The sequence below is a fragment of the Misgurnus anguillicaudatus genome, unplaced genomic scaffold, assembly GCF_027580225.2.
Source record: "Misgurnus anguillicaudatus unplaced genomic scaffold, ASM2758022v2 HiC_scaffold_33, whole genome shotgun sequence".
Taxonomy (NCBI): domain Eukaryota; kingdom Metazoa; phylum Chordata; class Actinopteri; order Cypriniformes; family Cobitidae; genus Misgurnus; species Misgurnus anguillicaudatus.
This window is the reverse complement of record NW_027395283.1, coordinates 8547927-8573078: the sequence shown is the minus strand read 5'-3', so window position 1 is coordinate 8573078 and position 25152 is coordinate 8547927. Positions and strand designations below refer to the sequence as shown.

The following is a 25152-nucleotide window of genomic DNA, read 5'->3' as shown; positions in this document are numbered from 1 at the left end:
GTTGCTGTTATACTGTCTGAATATATGTCACGGCCGGGGCGGACCCGAGATAGCTAACAGGCCACGCCCCTCGCTACTTTCCACCTCGAGGAGGTTCCCAAGACCACCCCAATGACCAAACAGACGAGTATACTACAGTTAAAAGGTATCTTTATTAAATATTTAAAAAGTAAGGGAAGAAGGGGAGGGGCAGCTTAAAAACAAACAAAGTTGTTTTCAATCAGCTGAACAAATTCTTAATTTCTAATGGTTACTTTGACATTTTTCAATCTGGTTTCAGACCACACCACAGTACAGAGACAGCGCTCATAAAGATAATAAATGATATTCGCCTCAACACAGACACAGGCAAACTATCAGTGCTGGTGCTACTCGACCTCAGTGCTGCTTTTGACACTGTCGATCACAACATACTTCTTGACAGGCTGGAAAACTGGGTCGGGCTTTCTGGGATGGTCCTGAAATGGTTCAAGTCATACTTAGAAGGGAGAGGTTATTATGTAAGTATAGGTGGCCATAAATCTGAGTGGACATCCATGACATGCGGAGTCCCGCAAGGCTCAATTCTTGCGCCACTCCTGTTCAACCTGTATATGCTCCCACTAAGCCAAATAATGAGAGAGAACAAAATTGCCTATCACAGTTATGCAGACGACACCCAGATCTACTTAGCTCTATCCCCTAACGACTATAGCCCCATTGACTCCCTGTGCAAATGCATTGATGAAGTTAACAGTTGGATGTGCCAAAACTTTCTTCAGTTAAACAAAGAGAAAACTGAAGTCATTGCGTTTGGAAACAAAGATGAAGTTCTCAAGGTGAATGCATACCTTGACGCTAGGGGTCAAACAACTAAAAATCAAGTCAGGAATCTTGGTGTGATTCTGGAGTCTGACCTTAGATTCAGTAGTCATGTCAAAGCAATAACTAAATCAGCATACTATCATCTCAAAAATATCGCAAGAATTAGATGCTTTGTTTCCAGACAAGACTTAGAGAAACTTGTGCATGCTTTCATCACCAGCAGGGTGGATTATTGTAATGTCCTCCTCACTGGCCTTCCCAAAAAGACCATAAGACAGTTCCAGCTCATTCAGAACGCTGCTGCCAGGATTCTGAGCAGAACCAGAAAATATGAACATATCACACCAGTCCTCAGGTCGCTACACTGGCTACCAGTTACATTTAGGATTGATTTTAAAGTATTATTAATGGTATATAAATCACTCATTGGACTAGGACCTCAATACATTGCTGATATGCTCATTGAATACAAACCTATCAGATCACTCAGATCATTAGGATCACATCAGCTAGAAATACCAAGGGTTCACTCAAAGCAAGGAGAGTCAGCTTTTAGCTATTATGCCAGTCGCAGCTGGAACCAGCTTCCAGAAGAGATCAGATGTGCTCCAACAGTAGCCACATTCAAATCCAGACTCAAAACACATCTGTTTAGCTATGCATTTACTGAATGAGCACTATGCTGCGTCCGAACTGATTGCACTATATTATATATGCACTATTTTAAATATTTTCTATTTCTCTTGTTTTTATTCTTATTTTTAACTGTTTTATACTTTTATTCCTGTTTTATTCTTTTTCACACATTTAAACAGTTTTTATTAAAATCACATTTATTTTCTTTTAATTGATATTTCAAATTCATGTATCTTTGATTTTTGTTTTCTCATTTCTATGTAAAGCACTTTGAATGACCTTTGTGTATGAAATGTGCTATACAAATAAACTTTGCCTTGCCTTGCCTTGCCTTTTCGCCTCCAGGGCGAGTTGGACCAGGGGACGGGGGCCAGGAGTCTCCTTCTGTGGTGTTCTTGAACTCGTGGCGCCCTCCGCTTCCTCCTGGAGGCAAAATAAGGAAAACACAATTAACGTTGGTCCAGCACCGAGTCACAACTTATCTAACCATTGTTTCTGTCTCTCTCGCCCTCAGGTCACTCCGTTTTGACCTCACTGGACGCAGGGGATCCACCACAAGGCACGGCTGCAGACACAGGTAAGTTACACTCTGTACAGGTAGGTTACTCACAACACTAGGCCTTTAATCCACTCCAAAGCATCCGTGGAGACAGAGGTAAAGGGTTTCTCACTACTGACACTGCTGGGTCCTCTTCGAGGCGTTGCTGTAAACACAGGTAAGTGATATACTGCACAGGTAGGTTACTCACAACACTGGACCTTCAATATACTCCAAAGCATCCGTGGAGACAAAGGTAAAGGGGCTTCTCACTACTGACACTGCTTGGTCCTCTTCGAGGCGTTGCTGTAAACACAGGTAAGTGATATACTGCACAGGTAGGTTACTCACACTACTGGACCTTTAATATACTCCAAAGCATTCGTGGAGACAGAGGTAAAGGGTTTTTCACTACTGACACTGCTTGGTCCTCTTCGAGGCGTTGCTGTAAACACAGGTAAGTGATAAACTGCACAAGTAGGTTACTCACACTACTGGACCTTTAATATACTCAAAAGCATCCGTGGAGACAGAGGTAAAGGGTTTCTCACTACTGACACTGCTTAGTCCTCTTCGAGGCGTTGCTGTAAACACAGGTAAGTGATATACTGCACAGGTAGGTTACTCACACTACTGGACCTTTAATATACTCCAAAGCATCCGTGGAGACAGAGGTAAAGGGTTTCTCACTACTGACACTGCTTGGTCCTCTTCGAGGCGTTGCTGTAAACACAGGTAAGTGATATACTGCACAGGTAGGTTACTCACACTACTGGACCTTTAATATAGTTTCTCTCCTCTGGCTCAGGCCTCAACATGCTATTTTCTTCGCACAATCTGCACAGGGCCCGGGCAGCTTCGTTTACTGTCAATACAGCACACACACAGCAAGCTTAGTGAAACACACGGTAAAAGCCACACTCACCACAGCACTCTGCACACGCACTCCACGTGAAGTTTAAGGCTTGGCCTAGGTCTTGGCTGCTCGAGAGGCGGGTTGGGCGTTGTATACGCCAGAGAAAGAGAAAAGATTTCACAGGTAAATATATTCACAACGCCCCTCTATGTCTTCCGGTTACTTCTTCGGCTCGCCTACGCATTCAACCTCCGCAGGGCCGGTAACCTTCAACACCCCCAAAAAGATAATAGTAATTCCTCTTCTGGATAACACAGAGCGGTTCGTTGTGATTGTTTACTCACGCTTGGTTGTCCAACCGATTTCCCAATATACATCCACCAGCGTCGTGTTTGCTTCTCCACATCCAAATCACATGATAACTTCCTTGTTCCAACGTCTCCAACCTCTCGTCTTCCCTGAGGGATAAATGTGAGTCAACCCAGCCGATCTCCACCGTAACAACGAGCACAAGCAACGTATGCACAAAGTGCCACCAACAACCACCGGTGTAGTGTCCCTTTAATTACTTTCACAGCCCCGTCCTTTTCGCCTCTTCTGGCAGCCGCACTCTTTCCTTACACTATAAGTGATTAACGGATCAACGGCGCCCTTCGGCTCCTCCTAGGGATGGCTCCCGCGAAACTGATGTTTCGACACTGTGTCGAGATCCCGAAGCGTAAATGTTTCGAAACCCTGCTTCGAAATGTGATTCGAAACACCCATGTCACGTGATGAAGTGATTCGAAACACCAAGCGGTGCATTTCACAAGTATTTCGAAAGGTGGCGTACCTGTCGAATCTGCGTCGAATCTTAAACTGACAGGGTAGGAAACAAATCTGACAATACCTCATAGATGCGTTTTTGGCAAGATCAAATACTATAAATTACTGAAAAGAAGTAATTTTTCCTCATAGGTATGTAACACTTAGGCTACTTACAAAAAATGCATGCCAGCAACAAGTGTCCCTTGTGTGAGAATGTTTTCAAAGGCTGGAGAAATTATATGTAAAAAAGAAGATGGTTGAGTTTATCAACACAGAACAATTTATATATTTGAATAAAGATCTTTATATGTAAACAATGTGGCATATTATGGCTTGATATATTTTATGAATCTCTTATTATTTATTTGGTATATCTCTATTCCATTTTTTAAATTAAATAAACCCGAATAGCCTATAGTTATCGACAATTGTGAGCCTTAAAGCTCATGTAGTTGTCAAAACAACTGAGATGTTAAAACAACAACAAAAAGCCTTTTATTATGATGACGTAGCGCATGCATTTCCCGGGTTCGATCCTAAGATCTACGCATGAGAGTCGGGAACACTATCCACTCTCCCATTCTATCACTTGTGTGTCAATCAAACAACATGTGGGATACAATTTGTCAGCGCTCGTCTAAACTCTTGTCAAGGCTGCTTCATGTAAAGACATGCAAACGACCGCTAGGTGTCACTGTGGAGGCGGTTTCGGATTGATGTTTCGAAGCCTCGAAACATACGGCACAATTGATTCAACTGTTTCAGTGATTCACGAAGCCTCGCTCTGCCCACCACTAGCTCCTCCAGGGACAGAGCGTGTGTTTACGTCTGCCCAAGGCAGAAAGGGACTCACACCCGAAAACAACTCTGTCCTCTTCGTGCATCTTTTGGCCTCTTTATGTGTCTTGCCTTTTCCCTCTCCTCCAATCATGGATTTCCAACTTCATTCGCCACACCTGTTGCTCGTTTCCTCATAATCTGTGTTGCTAGGGAGACTAGAAAGTGAAAGGTGCTTTAAAAATCGGGCCCGGGCGGAAACCATCTTCAGGCGGAACCTTTCTCCACCACTTTTGGTTCCGCCCTATCGTAGTCACCCGGTGACATATAGCCTACTTGAATAACTTAGTATCATCTAAATAAATAGCGTTATTGACATAATTTCAACTTCAACTGACCTTTGAATATTCAAACCTCTGATTGTTAAGATTTCCCCCTCTTTTCTCAATTGTTTGGGGTATATGAAGTTTTAAATGTAGGTTCTGGAGGAGCCCAATCATTCAGGCCTGTCAATCATAATTAAGAACATATATGAGCACCAGTCTCTGCGCCTCCAAGCCTAGCTCCTTCCCATCTCCTTCACTGTTTGCTTTCTTCCTCTCTGCAGTTCCATTACAGGGGGGTTGAAGTTTGGGCTCAAGCCCCGACCCCAGGTTCACTCTCTTTGAAGGTTCACAACTCCCTTCGAGAACAGAAAGCCAAGTTAATTTACCAATAATTATTAAGACTAAATGGCCAGGTGAACTAGTAAACCCTCTTTCAAATCCATCCACTAGCTTCACTGAATTAATAACCAGAAAACAATCACTGTTAAGAGACATATTTGAAACACATGAAAGGGGTACGTCATGAAAAAAACTTTAACACTTTCTTGTGATGGTAAACTGGGCCAAAGAGGAAGACTGTATAGTACATATATACACATCAAATGATTACAGACTAAATCTACCACAGTAGCCAGTAGAACAATATAACTGCACCAGTTAAATTACTTTGATAAGGCTATATAAATAAAAACAAAAAAGTAAAACTTATTAACTTTAATACTAAAGACAGCAGATCTTTTAAACTTAATAGAATAAATGATTAACGCAGTTGTGGTTGCACTACAGTTTCAAAGATAGATTAACAGTTGATATTTCAAAAAGATATCAGAAGCTGATAGTGGCTTTTACTATGCAAATCTGTCAACTTTTAACTTAAACCCGTTCTGATGCCTTTAGGCTGCACAGAAAAGTTAAAGTAATGAAAGTGAAATTCACATTCAGTAGCTACTCACTCACTGATTGTTGTCCACCTTGTATTGGTGTCCTTTTGTTGCTTTAAATGAAGTTCAATCAGTTTGGCCTATAACAGTAAAACTCGTTTTGTAGGACTGCAGCATCAGCACCACATAAAACAACACGTAGTTATTTGGCGACGACGTGGTTATCAGACGTGCTTAGAGACGACAGTCGTGCTTAGAGACGACGTGGTTATCAGACGTGCTTAGAGACGACGTGGTTATCAGACGTGTTGTAAGGCGACGTACATAGTTCAGACGTACTTAGTACACGTAATATTTTTGTAAATTTCGAACATGCGCCGTCGTCACGTCGCCGCCGGTAAACGATTCTTCCATGCACTCGCCGTGACGTCACCGCCGGTCTTACGTCTGCAGTCCCTATCAAATCCATTCAAAACTCCACACGGACTGGCGGTGACGGAAGGTTAGGCTGCTCCTTATCCTTCTCCAGGTTAGGCTTTGAATTGGCAGCAATCACTCGCCATACAAGATCATGTTCTTGCGCGGATGAGTGACTGTGTGGCTGCATTAACCGAAGCCTATCGTGGATCTTGTAAGTCAATCTGAAACAGGACACGTTCCTCTCACGTCCCAATTCAACAAAGCCTCACATCTTTTAAACGTGGTGTTGATATATTTGTCGTTATGAAAGTAAACTAAACACACACACCGAACTTTTACAATTATGTTATTGATAATGTTACCATGGACATGCATGTTTTTTTACAAGTTCCTCAGGTCACATGAGCCCTTTTTTGCGAGCAGAGGAGTCGTAGACATTAGTATTAGCGATTGGAACTGGGAGATTTTGACCAAGTGATTCAAGTGACTCAAGTGACTCGCACAACCCGGATCATATTAGTGAGTGACTCAGAATAACGCGAATCCTTAAAAAGATCCGGGTTGACCATCACTAATTGGCTGCTGTATATGTCACCAGGTGACGATCTGTGAGGGCGGAACCAAAAGTGTGTAAGATCGGTTCCGCCCGGCGATGGTTCCGCTCGGACGACTGATTCAAAACACCGGAATTCCCGGGGTTTCCCCGAACACTAAATCAAGCCCGATATCATTCAGGTGAGAGCGATTAACACAGCGATTGCTGATAGGCCGATAAGGAAAGAAGGTTGAGCATATAAAGACCTTTGAAGACGTCAAATGTTGTTGTTGGTGGTACTTTGTGAGTACGTTGTTTGCGCTTGTTGCTACGGTGGAGATCGGCTGGGTTGACTCACATTGATCCCTTAGGGAAGACGAGAGGTTGGAGACGTCGGGGTAAGGAAGTTATCGTGTGATTTGGATGTGGAGAAGAACACACAAAGCCATTGGATGTACGATTGGGGAAGCTTTTTGACAACAAAGCGTGAGTAACAGCCAAAGCAAATTCTATGCGCTATGTAGAAGAAGAGTTACCGGTGTCTTTTGTGAGAGTGTGGAAAGTTACGGCCCTGCGAAGACTGAATGCGTAGGTGAGCCGAAGAGGTAACCAGGAGACATAAAGGGGTGTTGTTGAACATATTCACCTGTAAATTCTTTTCTCTCTTTTTGGCGTGTACAACGCCCAACCCGCCTCTCGAGCAGCCGAGGCTTGGGCGGCCAAGTCTTAACTTCACGTGGAGTGCGTGTGCAGAGTGCTGTGGTGAGTTGTGACTTTCATCGTGTGTTTCACTAAGCTTGCTGTGTGTGTGCTGTATTTACAGTAACTGAAGTCGCCCGGGCCCCGTGCAGATTGTGCGAAGAAATAGCACGTTGAGGCCTGAACCATAGGAGAGAAAACAACTATTACCATAACCCCCTGAGTGTCGGCTAGAGCTCGCGTTAACCCGGAAAGCAGGCAGCAGTGTAACCCAACCACATGTCAGAGTGAACAGCGGCCGAGGTACATTGTATGGATTGAAGGTAGAAGTTGTGTCTGTCTAGAAGAACTCGGTGTGCGCGCAGAGCCTCGTCGAGAGTTCGCCCCGGTAGAAGATCCCCTGTCAGCGACAAGGAGGGGGAGCTTGGGAAGCGTTCGGCTCTGCGGTGCCCGACCTTGCAGTCCCCACGACACCTGCGAAGCTTTGGCCGACGGGTGAAGGCGTACAGTGTGCGGCCGTTGTGGTGAGGGTTCGCTGCCTGGAGGAGTGAACCAAAAGCCCCAGTGTTGTGAGTAACCTACCTGTACAGTGTGTAACTTGCCTGTGTTTGCAGCAACGCCTCGAAGAGGACCAAACAGTGTCAGTAGTGAGAACCCTTTACCTCTGTCTCCACGTATGCTTTGGAGTGAACCACAGGCCCCAGTGTTGTGAGTAACCTACCTGTGCAGTGTGTAACTTACCTGTGTTTGCAGCAACGCCTCAAAGAGGACCAAACAGTGTCAGTAGTGAGAACCCCTTTACCTCTGTCTCCACGTATGCTTTGGAGTGAACCAAAGGCCCCAGTGTTGTGAGTAACCTACCTGTGCAGTGTGTAATTTACCTGTGTCTGCAGCAACGCCTCGAAGAGGACCAAACAGTGTCAGTAGTGAGAACCCTTTACCTCTGTCTCCACGTATGCTTTGGAGTGAACCAAAGGCCCCAGTGTTGTGAGTAACCTACCTGTGCAGTGTGTAACTTACCTGTGTCTGCAGCAACGCCTCGAAGAGGATCAAACAGTGTCAGTAGTGAGAACCCCTTACTTCTATCTCCACGTATGCTTTGGAGTGAACCAAAGGCCCCAGTGTTGTGAGTAACCTACCTGTGCAGTGTGTAACTTGCCTGTGTTTGCAGCAACGCCTCGAAGAGGACCAAACAGTGTCAGTAGTGAGAACCCCTTTACCTCTGTCTCCACGTATGCTTTGGAGTGAACCAAAGGCCCCAGTGTTGTGAGTAACCTACCTGTGCAGTGTGTAACTTACCTGTGTTTGCAGCAACGCCTCGAAGAGGACCAAACAGTGTCAGTAGTGAGAACCCTCTACCTCTGTCTCCACGTATGCTTTGGAGTGAACCAAAGGCCCCAGTGTTGTGAGTACCCTACCTGTGCAGTGTGTAACTTACCTGTGTTTGCAGCAACGCCTCGAAGAGGACCAAACAGTGTCAGTAGTGAGAACCCTCTACCTCTGTCTCCATGTATGCTTTGGAGTGAACCAAAGGCCCCAGTGTTGTGAGTAACCTAGCTGTGCAGTGTGTAACTTACCTGTGTTGGCAGCAACGCCTCGAAGAGGACCAAACAGTGTCAGTACCACGCCTCGCGGTGGATTCTCCGCGTCCAGTGAAGTCGAGACGGAGTGACCTGAGGGCGAGAGAGACAGAAACAACGGTCAGATAAGTTGTGACTCGGTGCTGGACCAACATTAATTGTGTTTTCCCTGTTTTGCCTCCAGGAGGAAGCGGAGGGCGCCACGAGTTCAAGAACAGCACAGAAGGAGACTCCTGGCCCCCGTCCCCTGGTCCAACTCGCCCTGGAGGCGAAAAGAAGATTGTTTTTAAGCTGCCCTTCCCCTTTTTCCCTTTCCTTTTAAATATTTAATAAAGATACCTTTTAATTGTAGTATACTCGTCTGTCTGGTCATTGGGGTGGTCTTGGGAACCTCCTCGAGGTGGAAAGTAGAGAGGGGTGTGGCCTGTTAGCAATCTTGGGTCTGTCCCGGCCGTGACATATACGTCATCAAGACTGTCTTATTTCAGAATATTAACTATTATAAACTTGAGTGTTATTCTTAGTTAATCGCCAATTATTGTAATATGCTCATGATTGATTTGTGAATGTAGGCTAATGCTCACTTTACTTAAATCTGGCTTACGCAGCCTGAAAACATTAACAATCAAATGCACACAATATCATATTTACAGTTACCTCTCAGTGTTAATGTGTGAGGTTTTCTCCTTCATGAAAGAGCACAAAATACTTTGAGGTGAACTAAACTCCACTGTATGTAAGAGTCATTTATTATAAAGTTTGTGTTTGTCCACTAGATGGGAGTTTGACTCTGCCGTTCAGAAAGCGTCTGACAGATAATCAATTTCTATTTTCAATAAGTCCTGCTGTTATTGTCAAGTTTATCATTTTATAAAACTTTGTGTCAATCTATTAAACAGTAAATTACTATGGTAATATAAATATTAACTAATCTGTTAAAAACATGTTTACTAATAAAACTATGTTTAATTTCCTTTATGGTGATAAGTGTAAATATTGCTCATAATGGATATGAAATGAGAGTTGTGTCTTACTATATATGCTAAATATATTACTCAGATTGTAATACTATGGTATTTTCTTCAGAACTGTATATGTAGATATTACTGTACAGTAAAAGCAAAATATGAATTGTGTTTATAAAAGCAGGGTAAATATGAATGTCAGTAGTAACATCTGAAATATCAGTATGATTGAAAACTTTAATTTCAGGATAATTATCAGACATTATACATTAAAAGATGTAAAGAAAACTCCGCCTCCACTGCCACCTACAGGACATTTGTGTTATTACAGTTATTCTGCAGTGTGTCATAGACCAGTGGTTTTCAAACTGGGGGCCGCGAGATGGTGCCAGGGGGGCCCCAGTTTTATGAAATACATTAATTTATCATGAATTCTGTGTAAATAAACCTAAATAAATAAGGCTACTAACCAAAAGCACTACATTTTTGTATAATTTAATGTTTTTTTTAATAAAATGTTAAGTTCTAGAACAGTTTTTTGTCACAAATTTTCTGTGGGGGGGCCGCGAAGGAATGCACTGTACATAAGGGGGGCCGCACTCTGAAAAAGTTTGGGAACCACTGTCATAGACAATAGAAACATTATTCACAGTTTCTTTATTTTCTCCACTGAAATCTAAAGTGTGTGTTGAATGTGCAGATGAATGAAATGTATAAGATAACTAATGGTGCTGTTCTCAGATCAGATGCAGGGACACTGAGAAACATCATCACCAGCACATCCGGCCTGTATCAGTGCACTGCGTCAAACATCATAGGAAAGAGCACCTGTGTCCTTAACCTGCAGGTTGTAGCACGTAAGTGTGTAAGGAGAGACATTACAGACACAAAGACTGTCACATGATCAGATATGAGGTCTGATCACAGCTCTGTCTCGTATCACAGCTCAGACACAGAGTGTGGGTCTGATCACCGGCCGGCACCATCGACACGAGCGTTCTGGCTGTGATCATCTGATGTCTGCTGGTCACACATGTGGATTATACAGGACCCTTGAGAAAGATTTTGGTAGATTCTCATTCCAAATGGTTGGAAATTTATCCTGTAACAACTTCACAAACTATCATCATGAAAATGAAACTGTGTTTTAGCACACATGGATTGACTAAAATGATAGTGACCCCCGTTTGAAATGAGACCACCCATGACACAATCTTCAGGAGTCTAACTGAGAGAATTCTGTATGATTGTTCACAGACTGTTCAGGTATTTGATTGTTTTAATATTAATATAATAAAAATAAAGTGCTGTGTAAATCAGTTATTTAATTAAAGTCAGTATTTACTATATCCTCTAGCATTAACTATAGTTAACTAATCAACTGTAGTAAATAGTATAGTAAATGTTTGTATTTACTCTAGTAAAGCCATAATAAAATGTAGTATGCTGTAGAAGATTTTAGTAATGACTACACTTTGTTAATTTATTATATTACAGTATTCTGGATTTGTTGTGTTTTAAATCTACCTTGTGTCTGTATCACTTGTATGGAGATCTCTCTGAATCACATGATTTGAGTTCACAGTCACAGCTTTCAAATGCAGATGTCACACTTCAATCAACTCCAGACCTTTAACATGCTTCATTTATGAGGAAATCATTTAAAAATATACAAAAATTGTCCATAAAACAGCTTTTAAAGGCGCAAAAGAGGATGTTTCCGCCGACTGAGAATCCAAAGACCGTTACTGAGTTTTTTAAATAAGCGCATGCGCAAGAACAGCCTCCCTCCTTCACAGCTCATATCTAGGAAACGCCTTCCATAACTCGTGCACGAGTATTTGAACACGAGTGTTTGTTTACCACTGGCATATGCTGTGTCGCGTCAGTGGATTCATTATGTGAAAAGATATGATAATAACAACCTGATCTCACAGAAATGCGTGAAATGAACACGACCTCTTAACCACGAATTACGTGGTGGTGGCATATGGAAGGCCAACGGGGCAAAAACGTGTTAAAAATACGTGTTAACACGCACTACGTGTTAACGCGTAAATCACGTGTTAACACGCACTACGTGTTAACGCGTAAGTGCGTGTTAACACGTAAATCACGTGTTAACGCGTACCTACACTGTTTTCTTTACCACCACCTACTGGTGTGGAGTTTGAAAACACAGAAACAAGGCTTGGATATCACAGGATGTAATCTAAAATATATTTTGAGCATTTTATAAAAGCATTAGTAGGCTACAACTACATATATTTAAACAGTTAACTATAATCGTTCAACCCTTGAAATTCATGACCACTTCCACACATTTCTCCAAAGTATATTTTTAAATACACTTTAACTTTATTATGTTTCTAAAGCCTAACTGGTAACTGACAAATGAAAACAGGACATTATGTTTTCACAGGTCAACCCATATGCATTATATTTGTTTGTTAGTCCCTTTGATAACCACCTTAAATCTTATGAAGCTGCTATTGGTTTAGATAGCTTTGTAGTAAATATAGTAGTTTTGCTTTATCCTTCAAAGTATAATTGATCAATTATATTTTTTTTATTATCATTAGACACACACAGGAAAAAAACAATAAATAACACTGGTGAGGATCATATACGTCCTCCAGATGCTGTGTTGTCTGTGTAAAATGTGTCGCGGTTGTAAAAAGAGGACTACTATGTGAATGAGTCCTTTTTCTTGGGATGTTTTTATCTTTGCTGGAGATGGAGCAAGCAGTACTGTAGACTCCAAATACTCATCATTTTCAATATTGTAATGAAAACAGAGAAGTATACCATAGTTTAATGTTGCATGTGCAAATAAACAGTTGTTTTGATATGATGCTTTCCTTGGCTTTTTTCATAAGGGTTAAAGTGCCTGACACACTACTAGTAGAATACATTAGGAATGAAAAAAGATACATGATGCTTTTAAAATAATATAATATTTAACTTTTATTTATGCCATAAAACAGTAATTACTAAATTTAAGACTCAAATTCCACAGGAAGAAATATCTTTGCTTTTACATAGCATTTCTTCATTTAATAATTGATTAGTTCGTAAATTGTTGAGGAGACAGGAGCTTTGCAGTATCCAGATGTGATAAGGAACATGGCCCTTCCATTGTATGGCACATCGCATGGAGTATGAACTACCCTATCTTATGTGATTTTGTTAAATGGTTCATGAAGCCTTTAATGGACAGTGGTCCCGCTTCAAAAACAGCAGATCTCCAACATCAAGGTTAGCAGAGCTGGGGTGGTTGGTGAGAATCATTTTGGTTGGCTGAAGAAAGATGGTGATGACCTCAGAAGTGCAATGCCTGCAACACATAAATGGTAAAGTTTATTGTGCTGCCCTGGGATATGGGTGACCTAGGAATGTTAGTATATGTAGGCCTAATGCACATCACAGCCTGTAAACTGTTAAGTCTTATAACTTCATACAATCAGAATGTACTGTAGTAAAAACATACATGACAAAGAAAACAGAACTTTATTACATGTACTCTAGTAAGAATTAGGCAAATTATACTGGAATATAAACTCCAAAATGATTTATTTTTTTGCTCAGTTATAAATGAATCTCATTTAATATTTGATTATTAATAAAACCCATAAACAACAAACATTGGCAACAAAGGCATATAATTGTTTTCAACCAAAAACATTGTAATAGGAAGTATTGACATAGGAAACAGAAATACAGACTCTCTAAAAAATGCTAGGCCCATCATAAAGACAACTGTGTAACTAGAAATCAATATTAAAAGGTATAAAGTTCAGACCTTACTTACATCACTTGGTCAAAAAAAAGTCACAGACTCAACTGTAGGCACAAAACAGTTTATTGAATGGGCAATGAAATCTCAATTCCAGAATGCAGAGACTCACCAAGCAGCAGGGTGGCACTAAATTGAGTCACTGCTGAGAATGGCACCTTGCAGAAAGAGTCAGAGTGCAAGGCATCAGTCAGGAAATGTTATCAGGGAGAGCAGCGAGGCAGGCAGACGGGATGAAGAGAGACAAAGAAGAGCCAACCGATGTGAAGCTAGGCATAGGGAGGGAAGATGAGGCTGGTAGAATGGGGCAGATGGCATCAGGGCACAATCTGGAGAGAACAGAGAAGAGTCAGAAAGAAAAAGCACTGACAGCGCATCTCATAATTAATGAGATGATGACTAGACGGAGGGGAGGATATAGACTGGGATACACTGCATGATTTTTGGCGGTCCCAAACGAAAGATTACCATCGTGAAACATTTGTGGCAATTTCTGTGATTGTGGCTCTTTGGTGGTCCTATGTCGACCAGCGTACCAGTATTTGTTTAACACTAGCACATGCTGGTGACATTGCACTTAACTGGAGTCACAGTCGTCACAACCTATGAGTCAATAGGTTTCATTGTCGTACCCAAGTTTAAATTATCCATGTCGCACAGCGTGATAAGGTAATGATATTATAGACGGGTTGCAAGTTTACAAACATTACAGGGTGCGCGCGCAGCCAGGAGGCAGAAAGCCCGATTGGTGAGCTGATCCGCTACTGCAACAACCTTAATTATTGAAGCGTTCTTTATTGTTTGTATATAAATAAAACTTAATTTTAGTTGGATCTGTTTTTCTGTCTTTATTTTTGCAGTGTTACTGTGATACATGTATGAATTATAATGTTAGGCTAGTAATGTAATAGTCGAATCTACTGGTATGTTAACATGAGGCACCCAGCACTGACTCTGTTGGTACTATTTTCCACGCAACAACTCCTTGGCATTTTGACTTACAGACACGGCTACTAGCATACAACACAATGCATGTCTCTTCTTTCTGCCTCTCGGTTGCGCGCGCAACCAGTTAATGTCGTCGCCGTTCAACCCGTCTATAGGAGAGCAAAAATCTTGCAGTGTATCCTGGGCTTAAGACAATGACTGGTACGTGCATGGCCACCTGTCAAAACAAACCAATGACAAAACACACAGCGTACAAAACACATAAACAGAAACAACCGATCAGAACAAAGCTGTGACACACTTTTAGCTATAGTATTCAATCAGATACTAGTTGCCCAAATTCATTGATTGTTTCTATCTAATGAAACAGGTTTTGGAATGTTTGGTGTGATGGTTGCTGTATCGGTCAGGTTAACAAGTGAAAACTCTTCTGTAATCAAGTGCTATTTGGGGCTGAATATTTCATTTAGTATGAAAAGGAAAATTTACACTCTGATTTTGACCTAAAATGCTTAAAAATGTCTAAATTAAGTGCAGGTGCAAAGTCATAGATATATTCATTTGTGACAGTTCTACTGTTTGCACTTGAAATAAACACAGACATGACATGTAGATAATAAAAATCTTTAACAAAAATATAATCTGAAAAAGGATAAAGATGTTTTAACAATTTTAAACAAAACTGTTTACTAATAATAAAACAGACAATAGCAGAAAGAATAAGCATGCATGTTTAAGTTAAGAAGAATAATGAGCTTTTTAAAAAGTACTTGTATGTCCAGTTGTGCGGTCTGGAGTACATTGCTTTGCATGTAGTCCTATAAGGATCGCTTGGTCTTCTTGAATATATTAAGTCCTATAACTGCTTCAAGTACGCATTCTCTCATCAGGCACACTCTTACAGCCTCAGGGTGGGTCACAATGTTCATAATTTGGTCATCTAAATAAGCTTCGGTCAATCTTGTGAATAAACACTGGGTGAATAATCTGTGAAAGACAAGCATATAGAAAACCATAAAAAGTTGCTTGTATTAGTAATAACTAGAATCAGATTTGTTTTTATGATTTTTGAAACAATGGTTATTCAAATGTAAAATCATAGTATTAATGTAAAATCAACAAGGAAATTATATAGACCAACGTACACTAAAAATGCTACACAGTAGGCCTACAAAGGAATATAGTTTCCCTCATATTTGGACAGATCTGTGTTATTAACTCTCTTGCCAGTTTGTCATGAGTCATAACTTTATGTTCATATTTTTAAATGAATAACAAACACAACGCATTCATTTAAACAGCACTAAAGTTTTACCTCACTATATTGTCTCCATCTGGGAAAGCCTGACACTGTTATAAAGACTTTTGCCCAAGGCCATTTATCTAACAAAACTGTTTTCTGTTGTTGTTACTGCTGCTGCTTTTGCGTTTGTATTCCTCAATAGTACTTTTCGGCTCTTCCGTGTCCGTCAGCGTACCTGGCTTACGATGGCTATGAGGTAAGCTTACGGCAAACTCGACGTAATGCTTGGATCACTATATCATTAATTATTCACACAATGACAGTGCCTGTCGTAACGCATTCGCTGCAATATAATTATTCATAAGCTTGTGAGCGAGCACTTACCTAATGCTTACGATGAGCTGACGTTACAATCTTCATCTTCTTCTTTTGGTTTAATGGCGGGTTACGAACCAACTTTAAAGGTGCATACCGCCACCTGCTGTGATGGAGTGTGAAAATAATGATCTGCCTCTTCTATATCCTGTTATATAACACACTTTTCTTAATAAATCTCAAACTGCATTTGACTTCCTGATTTTGGATCTTCATTTAATAAGTTGGCTATAGTAAAATCATTGCATGCTATTGCTTGTAAATCTTCATTTAAAATACGACTCAAAATGATAGTGGCGAAGAAGTCATCTGCCATCTTGTGCTCATTAGTGGTAACGACATGCAATGCACAAATTACTAAAACGAGTTATTGTTTTTAAAGCCAGTTTCATTGAAAGCATGGTTTACCGACAATGCATTAATGATCTTATCATTTTAATAATATATTAATAAATCTAAAAAGTGGTGTTTTTCCGGACAGGCGTTTTCTTAAACCAAGAGCCTAATTAGGAAAAAATAAACAAACATACCTTACTAAAAACATTACTTGTGTGCATTTTAAGGCAAAACAAAGAGCACTGATGTATTTTAAGATATGTCAATGCATTTTTTTTGTAGTTTGTACAGCTCTTACATTTATTTTAGTCTAGGACTAGTCTAATCCCTGTCCGGGAAACCGCCCCTAAATTGCTCCCAATACAATTTTGCTGTGTTCTCTACTGTACATTGATTGTACTGATTATAATCCAAAGGTCAGATGGGCCAAGTAATTCCCACGTCATCCATTATAAAGGGAGTTTTATTGTGCAGTGTAGCCAATTTCTATATAATTTAGTCCAAGTTTGAAAAACCTTTTGTTTCCATGTCACTCAGAAAGTCAGTGTGATGTCTTAAATTAGTAAGCAAGCAAAAACCATTCAAACGTTTTAGCCTATAAAATGAATTACCTATAAAAATGCAATTAAGCATTTTAATGTAGTTTATCAATCAACATTAATTATCATGATTATCGAGGGCATAATCAAAAATAAATATTTTTGTTTTATTCTTGCAGCCCCCTGTAGTGCGTAGCCTATCTGTCTCATATCTGCTTGGAGTTTGAAAGACTCTTCTGATGCTTTTCTATTAAGTTTATTTACATATTTGAATTAGTCTAAAGGTAAGTCTTGATTACTTTCATTTTGTGATACTTGAATTAGGTTACTGCATCTCTTTAAGGTTATTTGTAACTGTATTGGAAATTTTGTTGAAGTAGTTCTCCCAACCCTGTTCATACTTACACACAAATATAATAACAAAATTACAGAAATCAAAGTATAATCAGTTCAATGTAAGAAGTTATTATGATTACTAATAGAAGTGTACTCTTTGTCCTGTTATTTTCCTTACCTTGCCACTCAGTCCTTTAGGTTAGGGTAGTTGAAACTATTTCTAATTTCAGCAAAAGCTCCAGAGTTAAATCAACACTGCTTAGATCCACACCCAAGGTGTTAAAAATTACCACAGAATTGTTTGTATTCTTCCTACGAACTATCACAATGCATCAACACAAACAATACAATTTTTGGGGTCAAGTGCTCAGCTAAGTAAAGCTTTCTTGTTAACAGCAAGTGTTCATCATAAATATTCATTTCATTATTTAACTTATCCTAGGGGCTTATCCTAAAATTATTAGACTAAAATATATGTTTGAGCTCGCTTAATTTAAAAACAATTGCACTTACGCTTTTACTTTGTATTAATATGTGAAACAATGAATTGTTGATAAAAGGCTGTTAACAGTTACCAAAAAAGCTTAACTTCTTAAATATAACATAATATTTACATCATAAGATAATAGGCAGTCATGGTCTAATAGTTAGAGTCGACCTTATAACCTGAGAGTTTTGCTGGTTCGAGTCTCACGGCTGACAGGTTGCGACTGAGGTGCCTTGAGCCAGCCACCTGTCTCCTAGTGTTTCCCGGGCACTGCAGTACTGCTCTGGGTGTGTATGTTCACGACGTGCAGCACGTGTTCACCACTCACTTGATAGGTTAAATACAGACGTCACATTTCAAGTATGGGTTACCATACATTGGTCATTATGTCACTTTTACTTTTCCTTAAAAAGGATCAGATGGAAATAAACTAAAGGTGAAAACAAGAAAGCACTTTTTTTTAATTCCAATCAAAGCTATAGACATGTGTCTTATTGCCATTCTTCTTTTTTTCCAGTCATCACATATGCATTTATTCATTTAGCATATACATTCATCCAAAGTGTCTTATAGATCAGAAAATACACAGAAAAAAAGCATCAAAAGTTTATTACATTTGCATAATTGTTCTAGTATCTGCTGCAGAGTAGTTCTAGTTACTATGATAAAGAAACAGTCTGAGCGTGACTAATCCATTGCAAGCCTCAGATTGATCTATGACACATACTTTCTGATATGGAAACTTTGTCTGAGGCAACGCGTGCCAAAAAGTAAAAACAAAAAAGCTTAAAAGGTTTGTAGTAGACAGCGTCCTTCAGACAAAATAAGATTATTAATTAAACTCAAAAAGCATGTTTTAAAGCCTAACTGCTCTATACAATGACATTGATGTTCTCCCATTAGGCCATACATATAGAGTTCCATCTGTTGTTCATATGCTAAATTGGTTGTATTTATATAGTGTGGTATTGCTATACTGTATTATTAAGGATATGTGTATGACACTAGTGAAAAACAAATTTTATAAGGCATTTATAAACTAGCTGAACTAGCTTTAAGTGCAATCAGATCATGATGGCAGGTAGTCCAAAGACTTCATACGTAGAACATCATAATGTGTGTGTGTGTTCACAAATGATGCAGATGTACCATCTGCTTGAGGATACATTCCATTTACGTTCATAATCTTGCTATTAACCAATTGTTATTAACATAAACTTAATTAGATTACCTGTGGTTAAGTAGTGTTTAAAGAATTTTTTCTTGCAATATTAATCATCCTCTACTGTTTATAAGAATTGTGTAACACTACTGTGTCATCATTTAACACCTCTATTTTTAAGAATATAATTCTTTCCATAGGCAGGTACTAAAAGAACAAGACATTAGACACAAAGTAAATAGAAATTGGGAATATTGCCTAATTCACAAAGCTAACAAAATTATTTATAACAAAATTAAATGATACTATAATTATTATATATAGTCCAAGCTGTAAACTATTTATGATCATTATTCACTGTTAATTACTTTTAAAAATATATATTTAGGATAAAATACTTCAATTTACAATCCTATCTATCTGTCCGTTCTGTGTATTTAGGTCAGATTCGCCACACCACTAGATGGTGGTAAAACTCCATGTCCATGATTTCTAACGCGTTAACACGTGATTTACGTGTTAACACGCACTTACGCGTTAACACGTAGTGCGTGTTAACACGTGATTTACGCGTTAACACGTAGTGCGTGTTAACACGTATTTTGAACACGTTTTTGCCCTGTTGGCCTTCCATAGTAATGAAGCCTCGTTTGCTAAAATCATGTGACTTTGGCCAGTTTGAAACAAGCTCCGAACCAATGATTCGAAACAAAAGTTTCGTAAATGTTTCGAAGCCTCATGAAGCGTGCTTCGAAATCGCCCATCACTAAATATCATTCTTATATAGACATAGCCTATGTACTGTTTCTTTTGTTAAGTTTATATAACGTACCTGCATCCTGGAGAAAAATCTTCATGTGTTGATGTTTGTGTTTGATCCATGATGGAGCTGCACGTAGGGTTGCCACCTTTGATTTGTGAAAAACCGGGACACTCAGATGAAATTTATTTTTGTTTTGTTTTTTGGAGGGGGGGGGATCAAGTAATATTTGCAAATATACTATGTTAACAGTTGTAGGACTTTATTCCCTCTCTAACCTATACACTGAAAAAAAATGATTAATTGAATTTAATGAATTTTTTTAAGGTAAGTGGTTGCAATCAATTTATTTAAGCTACATTTAAACAAAAAAGATTAGTAAAGTAAAATAAAATATAAAACTTTTGTTTAACTGTAGCTTAAATAAATTGATTGCAACCACTTACCTTAAAAAAATTGATTAAATTCAATGAATCATTTTTTTCAGTGTATTTGTCCTGACGTAGATGCTTTCCCTGAAGTAGATGCACTCCCTGATGTAGATGCACTCACTCTGGACTCCTTTCTACATTAAATACATTTTTGTATAAACATTGTGTAAACATATACTGCATAATTATATTCTACTATAAAATATAATCATTTGTACAAATATAGGATATATTCTTTAGCAATTAAAACATGATTACATGTATTATAATAGATTATAAACAACTTTTTGTTTTTGTTAACTTAGTAAATTTGGGCAACCTAAAACTGACATTTCTCACCTCTTTTCCATGTGTATTTCTATTCCCTTTTTGCTGCCTGCAGAAGTCTCGGCTGTCCCTCAATGAATGCTTTCAACTCCAAGCATGATCATTTAAAGTTTAATCTAACTTGAAGTTCAGCTTTGACCAACCCCATTGATCGTTTTAAAAGCTGACTAGCAACTTAACTCAAACTATTTCATCCAGGATGTGTGTGTGGAATCTGTGGATGCGACGCGTGCGACGCGTAGTTGCTAGGCGATAAGTTGAGCTTCCAATCAAATAAAAGTAAACGCCTGGCCAATCCACGCCTGGCCAATCCACTGTGTCACCTGTTCTATTTTACCCGGTTACAGACACAGGATTGGATGAACACAGAAACAGTGGAAGGAAACGCTTTAATTTGAAGCCAGGAAATTCTGCTTTAAAAGTTCATTTTCACAAAAAACCGGGACAATTCGTGTCCCGGGAAAGAATATAAATTTTCCGGGACTGTGACTCAAAAAAGAGAACAATCCCGGGAAAACCAGGACGGGTGGCAACGCTAAGCTGCAGACGTGAATCTGATCAATCTGATCTCCACAACTGATACTGAATGAAAATAACATTCAGACACAAAATAAACTTGAAATCAAAGTGAATAAACAGATATTATAATTCAGATGAATGAATCCTGAGTGTTGAAGAAACAACTGCGTCATCAACACAACTACACACAATATTACATCACATTAAAACAAATTCAATTAAGAGTTATGTTAAGAAAACGTTAAATAAATAACGCTAACATTAAGATAAGAAACCATTAAAAATAAACTGTTAAATCTTGTCACGGTTAATCCGTGTCATGTCTTGTCTCTGTTACGATTGTTATCACCTGGACATTCATTGATTAATTATCTGCCTCATCACACCTGTTTGTCATTTAGTCTGTGTGTATATATACCCCTGTCTTCTGTTTGCTCACTGCTGGATCATTGTCATTGATACCCTGTCTGTTCCTGTGTTAATGTTCCTGTGTTCCTGCCTTCACCATGTCTGCCCTCGTGTTTTTATTATTAAATGTTATTTATTTTGAACCTTGCATTTGCGTCCTGTCCTTACAACCCTTCAGTGTCGTGACAGAATGATCCAGCCACATTGGACGCAGCCGGTTCACGGAGGGCGGCTCCCCCAGGAGTTATGTCAAGGGGGAGTAGTGACATCGGGGTTCGTTCCCATCAGCCCCGATGTCTCTTGGGGACCACCGTGAGCGATCGCTCGCTCCTGCGGGCCTGCGGGAGGAGGATCGGCCCAGGCGGTCCCCCAACGGTTGAGTCGTCGTCGACGGTCCCTCGGAGGACCACCATCCTGCTTGCAGGGGGATCCGGAACGGACCACGCCCGATCATTTCCCCGGGGTGGCTACCGAGGGTCTCCGTTTCCGCGAGGGGATGGGAGATGATTTCCGGGGGCATCTGATCGTCGACGATTCCCAGGAGGGGGGTAATTCGGCTGCCTCGGTTCTCGGAGCGATTGCTCCGGTTCTCCTGGCTCAGTCCGGCCAACCGTACTGTTGGTCTCATCCTGGCGGCTGCCGGCTTCGCCAGGGTCCCCAAGCCCTCCACCCCTCCCTTGGACTCTCGCTACCAGACTTTGTTTTTGTTGTGCTTTATGTGAGTGTCTGGTAGCCACTCGTAGAGGGGAGGGTAATGTCACGGTTAATCCGTGTCATGTCTTGTCTCTGTTCCGATTGTTATCACCTGGACATTCATTGATTAATTACCTGCCTCATCACACCTGTTTGTCATTTAGTCTGTGTGTATATATACCCCTGTCTTCTGTTTGCTCACTGCTGGATCATTGTCATTGATACCCTGTCTGTTCCTGTGTTAATGTTCCTGTGTTCCTGCATTCACCATGTCTGCCCTCGTGTTTTTATTATTAAATGTTATTTATTTTGAACCTTGCATTTGCGTCCTGTCCTTACAACCCTTCAGTGTCGTGACAAATCTTTAAAGAAACTATGAATGAGGAAGTGAAAAGCGTCTCATCTCACCTGAACACACCTGAACACTCGCTGTCATCACAATCTGACTGGATTCACTTTCTCAAAATACTACAACTTTTACATCAACTACACACACAAAAATACATGTAAAGCTGTTTATACATGTTATAATAATCACTTTGATCACATCGATATGTTAAGAAATCAACTCTACCTGTTTAAAATGGCGGAAGATAAACACGAAACAATTTACTTTCACTTTCATCTGTGACGTCACTATTGTATGAGGAAGTGTTTGAGGTGTTTCTCCCTCTGCTGACAGTAAACAAACATTAAACATCTAATTACAAATAATTTAACAGATTTAATTCATAAACGAGACTTAATCATTAATGTGAGTCAATATGTTTACATTCACTGCATGAAACAAAGAGCACATCAGCATTAACAATAATTAAACTAAAATCAAAATTACTCCTCTTTTGTTAAACTAATGTAAGCCTAATAAAGTCATATGGGTTTAATATAATGTAGAATAAGTGATATTTTATTATTTGTGTGAACTACATTTACATTCATGTATTTATCATAGTGTGAACCTTATCAAAAAACACACACTTTTAGTTTAAAAGATTAATTGTAGATAAAATATAATTGTGATAACATAAACATTTCATTGAATGAAAAGACAAAATATCAAGATAATTATCAGACTGAAGCAGCTAAGTCTATACTTAAAGCAGCTGAGGGTTGCTGGACGGTGTATTTGTACGCGCTCACTTGGCTTAAGTTAAATGTCATTAAATCAATGTCCACTCACCATTTGAATGCTCAGAGTATTCATTTTATTTAATGTGTTGCATTGTTGTAACAGCATGGCCTTGTGATACGGTCAAAAAACTGTGTGTTCACCTTCCTCCAGCAACACCTGCCACCTGAAGGAAGGTTCCTACCTATATTCACTGAATATAGAACAGTGACACCTAGTGGACACCTTTACAAGACAAATGGCTCTTACATACCGGCCCCTAATTGGGACACATACCAATTTTCAAAACATACAAAAGAGCCATAACACAAATACAAATTGTGAGCACAATAAACATGCATAATGATTGTAACAATCTCTTAGCCCATAGATTCATGCAAGAAACAAAGCTTTGCTATCGGCCTATCAATAACACTGGTCTTAGTTTGTAAACGCACAGAGCGCACCAGGCCTTTCTTATCAGGAAATGTTTCTAAAACTCTTCCAAGAGGCCAGGAGCCCCTAGGTGCCGTTGGATCCATAATGACCACAATGTCCCCAGGCTTGAGGTTATTCCTAGTTTGGTTCCATTTCTGCCTCTCTTGCAGCAAAGGTAGGTATTCTCTCACCCATGTCTTCCAAAATAGGTCTGAAATGTATTGAACCTGTTTCCACCTTCTTTTTATGTACATGTCATGCACATCGAATAATCCAGGAGATAAGGAAGGTTTTCCTTTAGCAACAATATATGATTGGGAGTCAGAGCTTCAAGATCCATTGGGTCATCAGACAACTTGGTGATTGGTCTATCATTCAAGATGGCTTCAGTTTCACACAAGACTGTATGTAAACCATCATCATCAAGCGTCTGCTGTTGAAAAACTGAAGTGAGGATTTTTTTCAGCATCCGGATGACTCGCTCCCAAACTCCACCAAAATGGGATCCAGCCGGAGGATTGAAACTCCATTTTATGCCCTTCTGACATAAAGCTCCTTGAATCTTAACTTGATTCAGTGATGAAAGTGCCTCCTTAAGCTCTCTCTCAGCCCCTATGAAATTTGTGCCATTATCTGACAGAAGACGTTCCACCTGCCCTCTTCTACTGATAAATCGGCGCAGAGCATTAATACAAGCATCTGTGTCAAGGGAATTGGCCATTTCAAGGTGGACTGCTCTGCTGGCTAAGCAGGTAAAGATGACACCATACCGTTTTACTGTGCTTAGTCCTCTCTTCACCTCTATTGGACCAAAATAGTCAACACCTGTATTAGTGAATGGCGGCTGGTCTGGCAGGATCCTCTCCTTAGGCAAGTCAGCCATTTTCTGCCCCATCAGTCTTGCATTGTATTTTTTACAGAAGCAGCACTCTGCTATGATCTTTCTTACGGCTGTGGTAGCACCTGTAATCCAATATTTCCTCCTTAATGTAGACAACATATGGTTACGCCCACTATGGCGAAGCCGTTGATGTAAATCTCTCAATATCAGGGTAGCCACATGCTGATCTTTAGTGAGAAGTAGTGGATACTTTGTGTCTTCTGGCAATGAGCCTCTTGTCAACCTCCCTCCAACTCTCAGAAACCCATTATCCAACCATGGGTCCAGCTTATAGATGGTACTGTGTTTGCTTACTGTATTCTTTCCAGAAGACAAAGCAGCAATCTCCTCAGGAAATCTTTGCTGTTGGCAGTAGCAGATTATAGCCAACTCTGCTTCCAAAAGATCCTCTGCCGACAAGATTTGTCCTCCTGTTGTACCTTTAGCCATCAGTTTTTCTTGTGCCAAGGCATTCTGCTTATTGACATCAATGGCATCAGACTCCCTCCTCATGCGAGTCCTTGTCAATAATATTCCTTTCA

General features: G+C 39.9%; 1 protein-coding gene and 1 long non-coding RNA gene across 2 annotated transcripts in view; both read right to left on the bottom strand.

Moving 5' to 3' along the window:
- LOC141363221 (NLR family CARD domain-containing protein 3-like) overlaps positions 1 to 25152 on the bottom strand; it is a 460117-nt gene that overhangs the window by 322384 nt on the left and 112581 nt on the right. The window lies entirely within an intron of this gene.
- Positions 12774 to 16393, bottom strand: LOC141363222 (uncharacterized). Its single transcript, XR_012368739.1, has 4 exons — positions 16196 to 16393; positions 15339 to 15555; positions 13733 to 13949; positions 12774 to 13161 (listed from the first exon to the last, which is right to left on the bottom strand). It is a non-coding gene; the product is annotated as an uncharacterized lncRNA (long non-coding RNA).